This window comes from Drosophila albomicans, chromosome 2L (assembly GCF_009650485.2).
Source record: "Drosophila albomicans strain 15112-1751.03 chromosome 2L, ASM965048v2, whole genome shotgun sequence".
Lineage (NCBI taxonomy): Eukaryota > Metazoa > Arthropoda > Insecta > Diptera > Drosophilidae > Drosophila > Drosophila albomicans.
The window spans coordinates 2,996,171-3,009,185 of NC_047628.2; the positions used below are offsets into that span (position 1 = coordinate 2,996,171).

A 13,015-nucleotide genomic window follows, 5' to 3' on the forward strand; every position below is an offset into this window, starting at 1 on the left:
CTAGGAAAGAGCTGCCAGTCACTATTCTCTATTCCAATACATCCCGGGAAATGAGTTGAGAGCAGTGCTTCAAGAGTTTCAGCACTGCTCTCCGTCCACGCTCCATCGCCCGACTTGAGCAGACTAGGACTGGAAGCCTGCTTGGACAGCAGCTTCCTCAGTCTGGAGGTGTCTTTGATGTTATCCAGGTCCGAGCAGAAGGTTTAAATATATTATTTTCGTTTTATTTCTGAGATTCTATTCTTCGTGGTTGAAGATCTGATGAGGGATAGCCCGTCATCATTAAACTGCGCGGAGTACAAGAATGGTAAATAGTGAATACTGATTACTAAATAGTGAATAAGGAATGTTGAAATTAAAAAGTGGAAAATACAATCGAGCGAACTGAGCTGAACTGAACTGAACTGCAATTAATGCTGATAGTAATCAAATAATTAACTTTCTTAATTGAAAACAATGAAAAGAGGTTTATGTCTTTGTGCTTGAAATGTTTTGGTAACATTAACACTTTACCCAAGACTACGCAGTGCAACGCTATGATGTTCTAATACCTGGACTGAGATACAGATGGAAATGAGAGACGAACATGGATGGAGATGGAGTCTATTAACTTTGAGGTTCTTTAAAAATGCATTAAACGGCAACAAAGACAAAAGGGGCCAATGAAAAGGCCAGGGCGCATGCCTTAGGTTAGCTATTGTTTATTGCATTGGGCCAACGTCTCCTATCCTAATAATAAAATGGGAAAATAAATAATTTTATCCAAGGAAAAAGAATAAAAATCGATGCCATAAGGCGGCACTGCAATAAAAATGTGACAAGACATAAAGCAAATGTCCAAATATACACACACACACACACACAGACCTTGTTGCATGAACGACACATGCGGCACAGGATGGCAACGAGCAAAGGAAAGGGGATAGGGGATAGCAAGAGTCTTCGTTAGACTGTCAGCAGGGCGATGCGGTACACAAGGAAGCAGACACAAGCAGAAATACAATAAATTACTTGACGGAAAATATTGATAAGGTGACACACAAACGGGCCAAGACTGCGACTCAGACCCCGAGACATGAGACATGAGATGACACCCAGTTGATTCCAGTCCATCCCATGTCGCCATACAGCCTTTCTGTGGCCTTGCTGTTTTTTATAGCCCTCGTCACCTTCATCTCTTGTCCCTTTGCCGTTTATCTTGGCCTCTGTTTTCGTCTTCGTCTTCGTCTACGTCTCAACAGTGTCGCCAAACATGACGCATGTTCCGGTGCCGTTGCCGTTGGCGGTGGCCAAGTGGTCATCAGGCCCAAATGAAATGAGTTAAATGACGCAGGTAAGCCCGGCTGCATACGCTGATAAGAGCAACAGGAGAGGTTCATAAAAACTAGGCGAGTTTGACTAAATTGTTCACTTAATTCGTTGCTTGAGTATGATCGATTCTACCACTTTTTCTTATAAGCATTAGAAATAAAAACAATGGGAATAAAGATTTTTAATATATAAAGTGTTGATGGCGAATTCATATTGTTTGTAAGATATAACGATTTATTTTTAAAGATTTATAAAAGATTTATTTGATATTGTGTGAGCTTATTCGGATGGTTTGAGATTCTTTCTGATAGACGATAGATTCACGATTAACAACACCTTAACATCCGTATTAAAATGAATATTCAAATTGGACAAAATATAAATAAGTTATTAATTTTTTAAGACTCTGGTATATAAACAACATTATGGTCATTCAAATCTTTATCAGATCAAAGATGCCTTTGCTGGACTAATACATTAATTTTCGGTTGTCACAATATTTATATATCTTTGTAGACAATATGTATCTGGTATAATAACTAATAAATATTAAATACATACAGATATTGGAAATCTACATAGATAAATATCAGTTGAGTTTCCAGAACTATGAATATTCATTTTAATTGGAATAAATAATATGAATTGGTAATTATGTGAAACTGGTTTGAAAATGATAAACGAATTGAAGAGATTTAACCTCTTGAGGCTACAATTACAAACATTTAAAAATTCCTAACATTAAAAGATCCGTGAATGATAAAACAAATTAGCACCTGAATAAAATTGACTTGAGAACGACAGCTGTAAGTTTTTTTTTATTGTGGAGTTTGAGCGAGTTGTAATAAGCTCATAATTTATAAATTTAAATTGATATTCAGCTGGCATAAAAATGCAAAAATAATTCCCATGATCGAGTCGAGGCACAAATCACTCGGCAATGGCTCTGACGATGAGACTGTCTGTGAGTCGGACTCGAACTCGAAAGCGAAGCGAAGCGAGTCGAATCGAATCGAAGCCGAAAAATGCAAATGGAGTGACAATTTCCCAGCACGTTCAAACGGAGGCAAACTCATTAATTAAATCAGCGGTGGTGTTGGCTTTCCATCGGTATTTGCCATACAAATGTTTTAAACTAATGGTCATACTCGCAGAACTATCCGTCGTACTATGGCCCCGTCCAGAACAGGCGACAACTCCAGCAATTAACAAATTTATAATTTCCAAACGTTTGCGACGATGAGACAGCCGCCAGACGGGCAATTGGCGACGGCGGCGAATTAAAATTACAGACAACACAATGAATAAATAGAGATACATATAGACAGATAGATGGATGGATAGATGGATCGATATACCCCCGATAGAGTCTTGAACCGCACAAATAAATAAAGGTTCAATTTTACGTCATAAAAAAGCGTTAGAAACGTGATTGAAATCTGTGAGAAATGTACTCGTATTGGGAGAACGACAACTAACCAACTCGTCGAAGCGGAGGCGCCTCGAGGCGACACATATCGCACCACGAACGTGTCTGCCACGTCTGCGCATGCGCAGCCAACAGCCAACAACCACAGCAATAGCAACAGCAACAGCAACGGCAACGGCAACTGCTGCAGGAACAGCACTCTGAAAGCAGCGTGTGTATCTCGTATCTCATACACCGTTTAAGCTAATTGCCGTTCGCTGCGTTGCCTTCTTGTTGTTGCCTCGTGTATGTATGAGAATTGCTGTTGTTGTTTTCACTGTCGCTGTGGCTGCCGTTGCCATTAATGTTGTTATTGTTGTCGCTGTCGCTGACAGTTGAGCAATAATAATTGTCAAAGCTCTGACTTAACTTGACTTATCGCTTCTGCTACCTTCTTAAGGTGTTTCCTCGCCCATTCGGACTCAATTAAATTGTCAAAAGTTGCCGCTGCCTTCCCAACTATTGCCACACGGCGGTAGCTTGTCTTATGGTTTAATGGCGCCATAGTTCCCAAGGGGACAGTCGTCGTCAATATTAATTAGCAACGCTTCGAAAGTATATTCAACTTTCCGTAATTACAATATTTATACAGTCATAAAGTATTGACCTGACTCTCTTCTCTCTTGGTAGAATTTCTCAAAACCGTAATTAAATTGTTAATGTATGCGAAGGAATTTAAAACTTTCGCGTGCACATTGTCCATATTACTACTTGACTATAATTTAATTCCTTTAGGATTTAAACTGAAGTGAATCATGAAAACTTTTTGTTTCTAATATTTTAATTGATTTATAAACAAGCAGGAAATATGGAGTCGAGTGTACTCGGCTGTGAAATACGAGCACCGAAAAACAGTGCGATATAATCCTTAGAATATTCCGAATTAATATTTCGAAAAACTCCAATAATATACCGAACGTTATATTTTGTATATCTATATTTTGTATATATATACTGTTGCGGTCATAATATTCAAACTAAACAACAGACGGTTTTAGCCCTTATTGGTTTAAAAACTTTAATATTTCTCATTTATCGATATTAAACTTTTACAAACAGAAAGAAAAAAAAACATGCTTAAATTAGAATTATTTGATATCAAAATTGAAGTAACTAAGTTTATTCATAAATCAAAAATAAATCTAGATTGCATCATCTTGAAATTAAAAATTATAATCTTGTTTCAAGAATGGAAAAATCTTAAACCAAGAAGACAAAATTTTAAATCAAGATCAAATTATATAACATTTAGATTGTTTAAAATAAAATAAAAATATTATTGCGTGATTTTTTTGCACTTTTATGTATGTTGACTAATTTTTATATATCCGCTACACATAGGGTATTATAAATTAGTACCGGTAGGAAATGTATTCCCACGAATAACTGTGTAGTTTTGAAGCTAGAATTTTGGTAAATGCAATAATAACTATTGTCTTTGAGATTCCTGAAAATCAGATAAAAATTGTCGAAGTTATTAAAGAAATACTTTTGAAAGGGCAAAAACGCCTTTGGCTGACAATCCGGTATATTTTATACTTTTAAATATAGCACTATTCCGATATACAAAATATAGCTTGTCGTATATTTTAGTATATTTTTGGAATATTTTGAGTAGTTGATAGTACTTTACCCACATATCAAATCTGCCTTCGGTATATTTTTTAGTATTTTTGTGGTAGTTTTTAGGTATATTTTAAGAATAATACCGCGCTCTTTTGTATTCAAAATGCGTAGCGGGTATCGCACAGTCGAGCACACTCCAGCTTTCTTACTTGTTTTATCTGCTACTATTACTTTTAGTATTTTTAGTCAATATCATAAACTTCAGTAAAATATCCGATGTTAGGTTATATAATATTCAAATTAAAGTAAATATAATATTTTGTATTCTTAGTTTTAAAAAGAGATTAAATTTATAATGGGCGCCTCATAGGCTCTACGGGACATCAATTTCGGCTGCATATTGAAGATGCACGATATTTATGGTATTTACCTAGCGCTTAAGGCAATTGCGGAAAAATTTAATAACGTAAACAGAAGTAAAGGAGAAGGAAACGTAAAATGTGAAAACAACGGAACAGTAATAGAAGTTGTAGATGGCTGTACTTTCCATAGAATATTGTAAAAAATTATTGTTTACATAATATGTAAGAAATGTGCAGCCAGACAGGCGGACAAACGGACAGGCAGATAGACAGACATACCTGGCCAAGCAATGAAGTGACGAGAAAAGTGAGCTGGATATTGAGCTCTCGGCCCTGGTGCTGGGCAATAATTTGTTAACATCCATCGCGATGGCTGGCAGGCAGCTAGACATACATACATATAGATTAAATGTATGCTTGTAGGTGGGTGGGAATGGAATTGAAAGAGTAGTTGGAGTTGGAGATGGAGTTGGAGTTGTAGCTGACTGTGATATGGCGCAAATGAATTGTATTGGCAGCTGGCAGCCGTCGGAGCAGTGAAAAAAAGAGCTGAATATATTATAGATTGATGTGACTGCGGATGTGCAACGACACTAATTAATTGGGTATTTCATAAAATCAAAGAGTGTCTTGTGCTGCAACTCTAACTGCGATTAATATAGATACACAAGCAGTTGTATTTGCAGTTGAAGTGGTCGACGTAGTTGTATCTTTGGCTGTATCTGTATCTACTGCGTTAGCTACTGAACTGTTTGCTCATGTTTGCTGTCGTCAGCAGCTTCTGCTGCTGTTGGCTCGCGGCAATGTCTTACTTGGACTTCGTGTTCACGTCCGCGGATCGACTTGGCTCGGCTCAATGCGAGTGAGCGAGCCATCGATGCTTGATTGCTAATTGCAATCGGAGTTGTCAGGCGTCCCGTCCCGGTCTGTCTACCAGATTGCCAGCGACATAGGCGCGGGCACAGGCACAGGCGCAGGCACAGGCTCAGGCACTTGATCTGGCTCTGGCAGTGGAACAGACGAGTCCAGGGCCAGACTTGCAGAGATAGATACAACATACAACATAGAGCTTCGATTGCAGCTACAACTTTGGGCAGCGAGCCAGTTTTTCAGTGTTTCCGTTTTCATTTTTCACTCTTTTTCCCGGGCGGGCAGCTGACACAAGGAGAAAAAAATTTCTATGTAACAACAAGTAGATTTACAATTTGTGATACTTCCCGTACTTCAACAACTAAATAAATATCCATCTCTCGCTTCCACTTTTCTCTGTGTGTACGAGTTTGTGTATGCGTTAGGTGTCTATGTGTGTGCGTGTGTGTGTGTGGAGTTCGGCTGCGTTCAAGAAATCATGTCAGGCGTCAATATGAGAATCTTCAAGTGATTTGTTTACACGCGGCAGCGTCTATTAACGAATTTATGGTAAACAAAGGGAAGTCGTTTGTTCAGCCCTACCACCCCCACTTGGGCTCCCCATCCCCAACTGGTTCCCCTGCCTCCTGCCTCCTCCATTGGGCATTGGGCAGGTCTCTATAGAGACCATCGAGTATCTGTATCTGCAGTTCGAGTATCTCATGCGCCAACACCGACAGACAGAATCGGGCACACACAAAGATACACTTCATAAAATATTAATTGGCTGATTTATGTTTCTATTTTCCCTTTTATTGAAGCGCATGTGTCTGCAACAACAAGAAACTGAACAAGACCAGCAACCTGGTTACATTTTGTGCATTGTTTATGTTGCACTGTGCAACATCTAAGCAAGCGTAAACTTCTCGAAATCCGAATATACAGCATAAAATGCTTGTATGTGAAAACTGTGAAAACTGCATTTCTTCTTACAGTTGACACTTTACTTGATTTGGAATTGTATTAGCACTTCAAATCTGACTTACAGTTGAATTTTAACAACAAAACTTTAAAATTTCATTTTAATCAGATAACAATATTATAAAGTTATGATTTTTTGGAATTGAGTGCGTTTATTTTTTAAAGACATATTGATAACACACATTTAAGATGTTTGTTTTAAGCAATGCTTTTATATTACAAAAATTATCTACTGCATTCCAGTCTTAGTTGCTTTGGCTCACAATCTGGTATATTTTGTGCTCTATAGTATATTTTGATATAATATAGTGTAGATATACCAAATACAAAATTGTTCTTGCGGTATATTTCTGGTATACTTAAGAAAAATATCGATATATAAAATATATCAATCTGAATACTTATGTTTTTTTACGGTATATTTTTAGAATATAGTTTTATTAAAAATGGGTTATACTAAAAATGCTTAATTCCTGAAATGGAAAACTAGAAATTCAAAAACAGCCAAGGATATTCATCCTTACACGATTTTTTTAAATATAAATAAAGAGTTAATGATGTATCTTGAATGAAGTTTATGAAATGATGATAGAATTATGCGAGTTTCAATTACGAATGATTCTCACATAAATCGAACCGTTTAGCAGTGACGAGCGTATCCAACTGCCTTTGGAAATAATTCATTTGCCAAATTGCCAACGAATTACAAATTAATTTGGAGGCTCAGCACGGTGCGGCACAACGCGAAGGGCATTAAAATTCGGATTTAGCTGTGCAAATCGAGCGTAATTAAATATTCAAAATTCTAACAAAATAATAAATATCGTGGAACTAATTTAACTGCCGCTGTTCCGGGTCTCCATCTGAGTCAATATTTGCATAAATTAGCGACGCTTCGAAAGACTCACGTGCGACCGAGCGACGGAGCGTCAAATGCAGCCAATGGCAATCATCCCGCCTCACATCTCGCCCATCTTTCTGAGATCTTGCTGCCATGCATCCCTTGCCTTGCCTTACCTTAAACTAGCGATGGGTCTTGTTTGTTTGTTTAAGCCATTCACTGCTGCTGTCGTCTCGCTGTTGTTGTTGTTGTTGTTGTCGCAGTCCTCGCCAGGATGTAATCCTGCGGCAGCGTGACCAATTAATTTGATTGTAAAATGTGAAATTCGTATTAAAATCAAATACAACAAAAATGACAATGCGTATGACGGGAATATTAAAAAGTTGCCAAAGCCACCACCATCTCCATTGTGAACCACAGCTGCCTGGCACCAGCAGAAAAGGAAAGAGTGAAAAGCATCCCAAGCATATCTCCTCGCTTCTCTTCTCGTCTCATCTTCACTGACTTTAAAGTCACGCACGGAGTTTGCGCGATTTTTATGATAATTTCTCGCTGCGATTGGGCTGCTGTCGCCATTGCTGTGGATCCCTTTCCAACCAGAAAAACAGGCGGTCGCTACATTCGATTTTGGGGAAGGAGCAACAATCCAAAAGGGATATTTCATTTCCATTCCACTTTTCTTTTGCTTTTAATAACAATTCCAGTTCATAGGGTTTTTCTTTTTGATCGAATCGCTAAACTGTGAAAAAAGGTTGTTGCTCATTTCATTGTCTTTTCGCCCTTTTTATGCGCTGTCATCAGGCACCAGGTTTCTTTGTGAAAGTGGCAAAAGTTTACAGCCGAATATCTGATTTGCATATTCCTCAAAATTAACGATTGGAAAAATTGGCATAATGTTCAAAAAGAAATCAAAGGGTTGTTGCATTAGTCATGCCCAAAACGAATGTGGCAAATTAACATGTATTTATGAGCTGAATCATTCAAGTTCGACAACCATTCAAAAAGAAACACGTATATATTCTAAAATTAAATATAAAATGATCTTGAAAAGATTACAATGTATTTTAGATGTATAGGTATTATATATATGTACATATGTAGACTTATATTTTCAGCCAGTAATATAACCAAATTTAGTCACATTGATTCTTAAGAAATACGTCAATTTCTTCTTCACTTATAAATTCCTATCTACGACCTCGACTGTACTTAGCTCACATTGTTAGATGGTCTGTATTAAGTTGTAAATAAAGTATTACAGCGAGACATGTCTAAAAAACACCCTTCAAAAGTTATGGGCAATCTTTCTATTGCACAAGAGCTACAGCAACACGAACGAGCCATAAAATAAAATTCTCTTTATATGCAGTCCAATAATATTTCCATTTGGCGAATTGCCACGCAAGCTTTCAGTTGCTTCCATTTCAAATGTAGTGTGATTGTGATAACTCCCACGGGAGATTATCTAAGCTGAACTTGAAACATGATAAAATAACCAAAAGCGTCTTGGTTGAGGGTGCACGTCTGCATGATTCTCCGTACTCATCTTTATTTAATAATAATGTATATTTACATCAATAAATTTGGTCAATAAGGATGTAATACGAAGATAGAGACAATTTTATAGCCCTTTTTCGAATTGTCTAATTAAACTTGTGAATTATGCTAGTTATTATATGAACTCTTAAGCATGTTGCCTTCTTTTTTCCTAGGATAGAATCTATGTAGTCCCTGACTATGTATATCACAGGGTATAAACAAATCGTAGACAAAGTGTCATAGAAAAGCCACACGAACTGCACTTTTCGACTGTGGAAACATGTAATATGATTTTTATGAATGTGACACAGGACTGGAGAGACAAAATGAGAATACATGACAGAAAGGAGCAGGACAAAGCCAACGAAATCTGTGTTGTTTGCTCTTCAGGTAAATTGCCGGGAAATCGTTATGCGCAGTTCGTGCCTTTGAAGGACTCGTGAAATACTCAAAACACATTGACTATTTTAGGAACTTAAACTAAAGTTGCAAGAGAATTGCATAGCTCAACCCCTTTTGGGGCATAAACCCTTCACTCTTATTCGTACTCATTGTGTCTCAGGCAGGGTCATTAAATCATTCATTCCGAGTCATTTAATAATTTCAGCCAACATTGCATAAAGCACAGCGTCGGTCCAAATAATTCATTAGTGCCCAGGAATAGTAGCAGGAGCAGAAGTTCTCATAAATGCTGTGCAGGCGAAACAATAACTTTAACAGCCAGCAACTCCCACTCCAAATCTGACCCAAAATGTGGGCACTCGACGAGCTCGAGGTGTGCTGTAGTCCTACAGAGGAAAAATACAAGTTAAAGTAGAAGTTGTATTGAGAGGGGTTTCTCCATTGTGAATGGAACGAATGACCGAAACTGAGCAGAAGGTCAAAAATGATAAACGGATATGAGTAAAGGATATTTCTGTGCGTATTTCCTATTACGATTGTTACCAGAGCTGCCATTGTAGTTGAATAATTGCAGCGGACTCGCATTCGGACTCAGACTCATACTCGCGTTCGCTGACGACGTCCTATTCGATATAGTAAGGATGTGAGAGAGAGAGAGAGGGCTGAATACAATTGCAAGTAAATGGCAAAGAAATAAGGAAAAAGGAGAACGAGAACGAGAACAAGAACAAGAAGGAAAAAAGTTTAAGCTGTCAATATTTTGACTTTTCCTGCCTGCTTTTGTGAAGTGGGCGTATAATTAATGGATCGGGCGTTCGCAGCCCATCAATGGCAAAATATTGTGAATGTGAATGCGAAATGGGGCAAAAAGGGTTCAACATTCGAATCGATTGCTTTATTTATGGCGAAATAAATTGAAATGTCAACCGGGTGGGTGGAATATCATATTCCTTTCCAGCAAAAGCATAAAAGTATGAAAGCAGCGCATTGTGTAAGACGGCAATTGCAAATCTCAGTGAGTGGGCGATTGAGAGATGGGTGAGTGGTTCTTCGTTTGTTGCAGTCGCAAAAAAACTGTACACATACATATTTCTATACAAAGCGGGGCAAAGGTTCAATTACACTTTTGAACAGCATCGGCTTTCGCACCGTACCGCCCCTTCAACGTTCCAACAATGGGCCAAAGGGCGCATTGTCCTGCAGCCAAAGTGGCCTGACATTTGTCTAATGTAATCGAAACAGATTGAGATAGATAGAGGAAAACTCTTAGCCACACAGTAGCACTGAAAAACTATAAAAATAAAAGCTGAATGAGAAAACTTTAGTTCGATTACTGATGATATAATTTGCCGCACAATCTTACCAATTCAAAATAAAATCCAACACGAAATACTTTTTACAGTAGTGATCTTTGATCTTTGGTATTGCTCTTTAATATTGCTCCAACAAGCCTTCATAAAATATTTGTACCATACTTCTATTTCGAATACTTCCTAAATTTATTAGATGTTGTAGATGGGTGCGGTTTTTGATAGAATTTCGTTACACATCATTTGTGGGCCACAACATTAATTAATGCCTCAATAAATTATAGCCTCATTATATCGTATGAGTTACAGGTGCGGGCTGTCGTGTACTCGCGTACTCATAACACGACACATAAGAAGCCATAAAATCGAATTTCATATTTCATATTGATAGCAATCATGCGATTCGACTCACGTCGCTTCGGTAGCCTCGTCGCGCCCACATAAAGCACTCGGACGCTTGAGGAACACGCGGAATCGGTAGCTGTGGCCATAACATCATAATATTCATGCATTTAAATCATAAATTCGTGATTACTCGCAACACTCAAATTAAATTCCAGGCAGGCTCGAGCCACCGCTCCCTGCAGACATATTGCTTCGGACACGAACTGGAACTGGGGCTGAGAGTTGGACTTCAACTGACTTTGCTGATGTTCATGTTCATGTTGATGTTGATGTTGATGTAGAGGGGGTTTTGGCATTGAGTCCCATTGAGCACAATCATAACAATTTTTGATATATTATGCGACAGATACAAGAGCTCGTCTTGCAAGTTAAGCAGTCGTGGCAACGTCAATGTTTTGGCTTTCACTGAACTTGACCAATTCAGTTGTGATTGAAGGTGAGCGAAATAAACTGATAGCCAAAGGCTCAACAATTATAATTTGTTTGAAAATAAAGAAAATTTGGGGTTTAATTTTATTTTATTTTACCTCTCGGCACTCGTTTTATTGAAGGTATATTATCGTTCTAAGTAGAAAGTGTTTTAATAATATGCATACAATACGCAAAAGCTATGACTGCTGTGATAATTAGAGATCAAATGCATTTATGTATTCTATCTATATAACATATGTATATAACATATGAACGTAGAATATTCATTTGCACAATGCCATAAAAAAGAATCAACAATTTCAACTATTTTGCATTACAATGAACTGGACTGAAAGTAAAGCATATTCTGTTCATAATGGACACATAAATGCAAAATTTTCGATTTCACAATGCGGCTTTTATTATGGCCAGCAATATTTGCCACTAATATGCAGCCAACAACAAAAGCGTCGCCTCCACAATGCATATTTATGAGCTCTGCAATGTGCAACGCGATTGGAAATTTGCATTTGGCCAAGTGCCTAGCCTAGACACAATTCCTCATAATTCCCGCAATATTCGCACTACTGGGCCGAACTCTTTAGCTCTCTCTTTTTTATACTCTGTGCAAAAGCAATGAACATCAAGGGTATCTGCCTTCAACCAACAGATTTGCCATTTCTGTCTGCCTGTTATTGTGCATTTTTGGGTATATCTTAGTTCATCATTTATTTATGTTTCACTTCGCACTTGTTTTGCTTTTCTGCAATGCTAGCTGGGATTGTGACACTGTGGCTATTGTTGTTGCAGACTGCCACATGTTGCAGCACGTACTTGCCGCTTGGCAAAACTAAAAACAGAATCTGAATTGAAAATGAATTACGCTGAAATGAATGCAAAACTTTTATCACAAAGTGAAATCTATAAGCCAAACGGGCACGCACACATATTGTAGTCCTCAAAGCCCATATTTCCCTCTCTCTCTCTCTCTCTCTCTCTCTCTCTCTCTCTTTCGAACTCTCTCTACATAAATGAGACGTGCTTATAAAACAAGTTTTCATTAAAAAAAAAACACTACATGGTGAGCGGCAGTGAAAAAGTGTGTAAAGAAAATCAACCAAAATCTTTGGAGCTCCAGATACCCAACTGTGAAATATTAAATTTATATTAAATGTACTGGATTTATAATTATTTTTTTACTCATCATAATTATTGTTGATAAATGTAAAAATACTTGAAGATTTGTTTTACAAAACTATAAAATCAAATACGCCTACATGCTATTCTTCTTTAAACTTTATTTCGACCTTTTACCAAAACGAAACCTAACTTTAAGAGGAATCGATTAATTTTGGGCAGGAGTGTATTTATAACATTTATAATTATTATTTTGAAGTACATATAAATTATTATATATTTATATATTAGCTTTATTTAAGAAATGTAATGATACCTGAAGTTTGAATATAAAACAAGTAAGAAAGCTACAGTCGAGTGTACTCGACTGTGAGATACCCGCTACCCATTTTGAATAAAAGCAATATATTTTGCGGTATTATTCTCAAAATAT

At 37.4% G+C, this 13,015-nt stretch overlaps 1 long non-coding RNA gene across 2 annotated transcripts; it reads left to right on the plus strand.

Annotated features, from left to right (window-relative positions):
• The first annotated feature begins 1,779 nt into the window (after positions 1-1,779).
• LOC127565048 (uncharacterized) lies at positions 1,780-2,737 on the plus strand. Of its 2 annotated transcripts, none has more exons than XR_007954450.1 (3): positions 1,780-1,959; positions 2,005-2,117; positions 2,193-2,737. It is a non-coding gene; the product is annotated as an uncharacterized LOC127565048 (long non-coding RNA). The 2 variants fall into 2 exon arrangements; XR_007954449.1 differs by having other exon boundaries at positions 2,020-2,117; positions 2,193-2,736.
• The last annotated feature ends 10,278 nt before the right edge of the window (positions 2,738-13,015 follow it).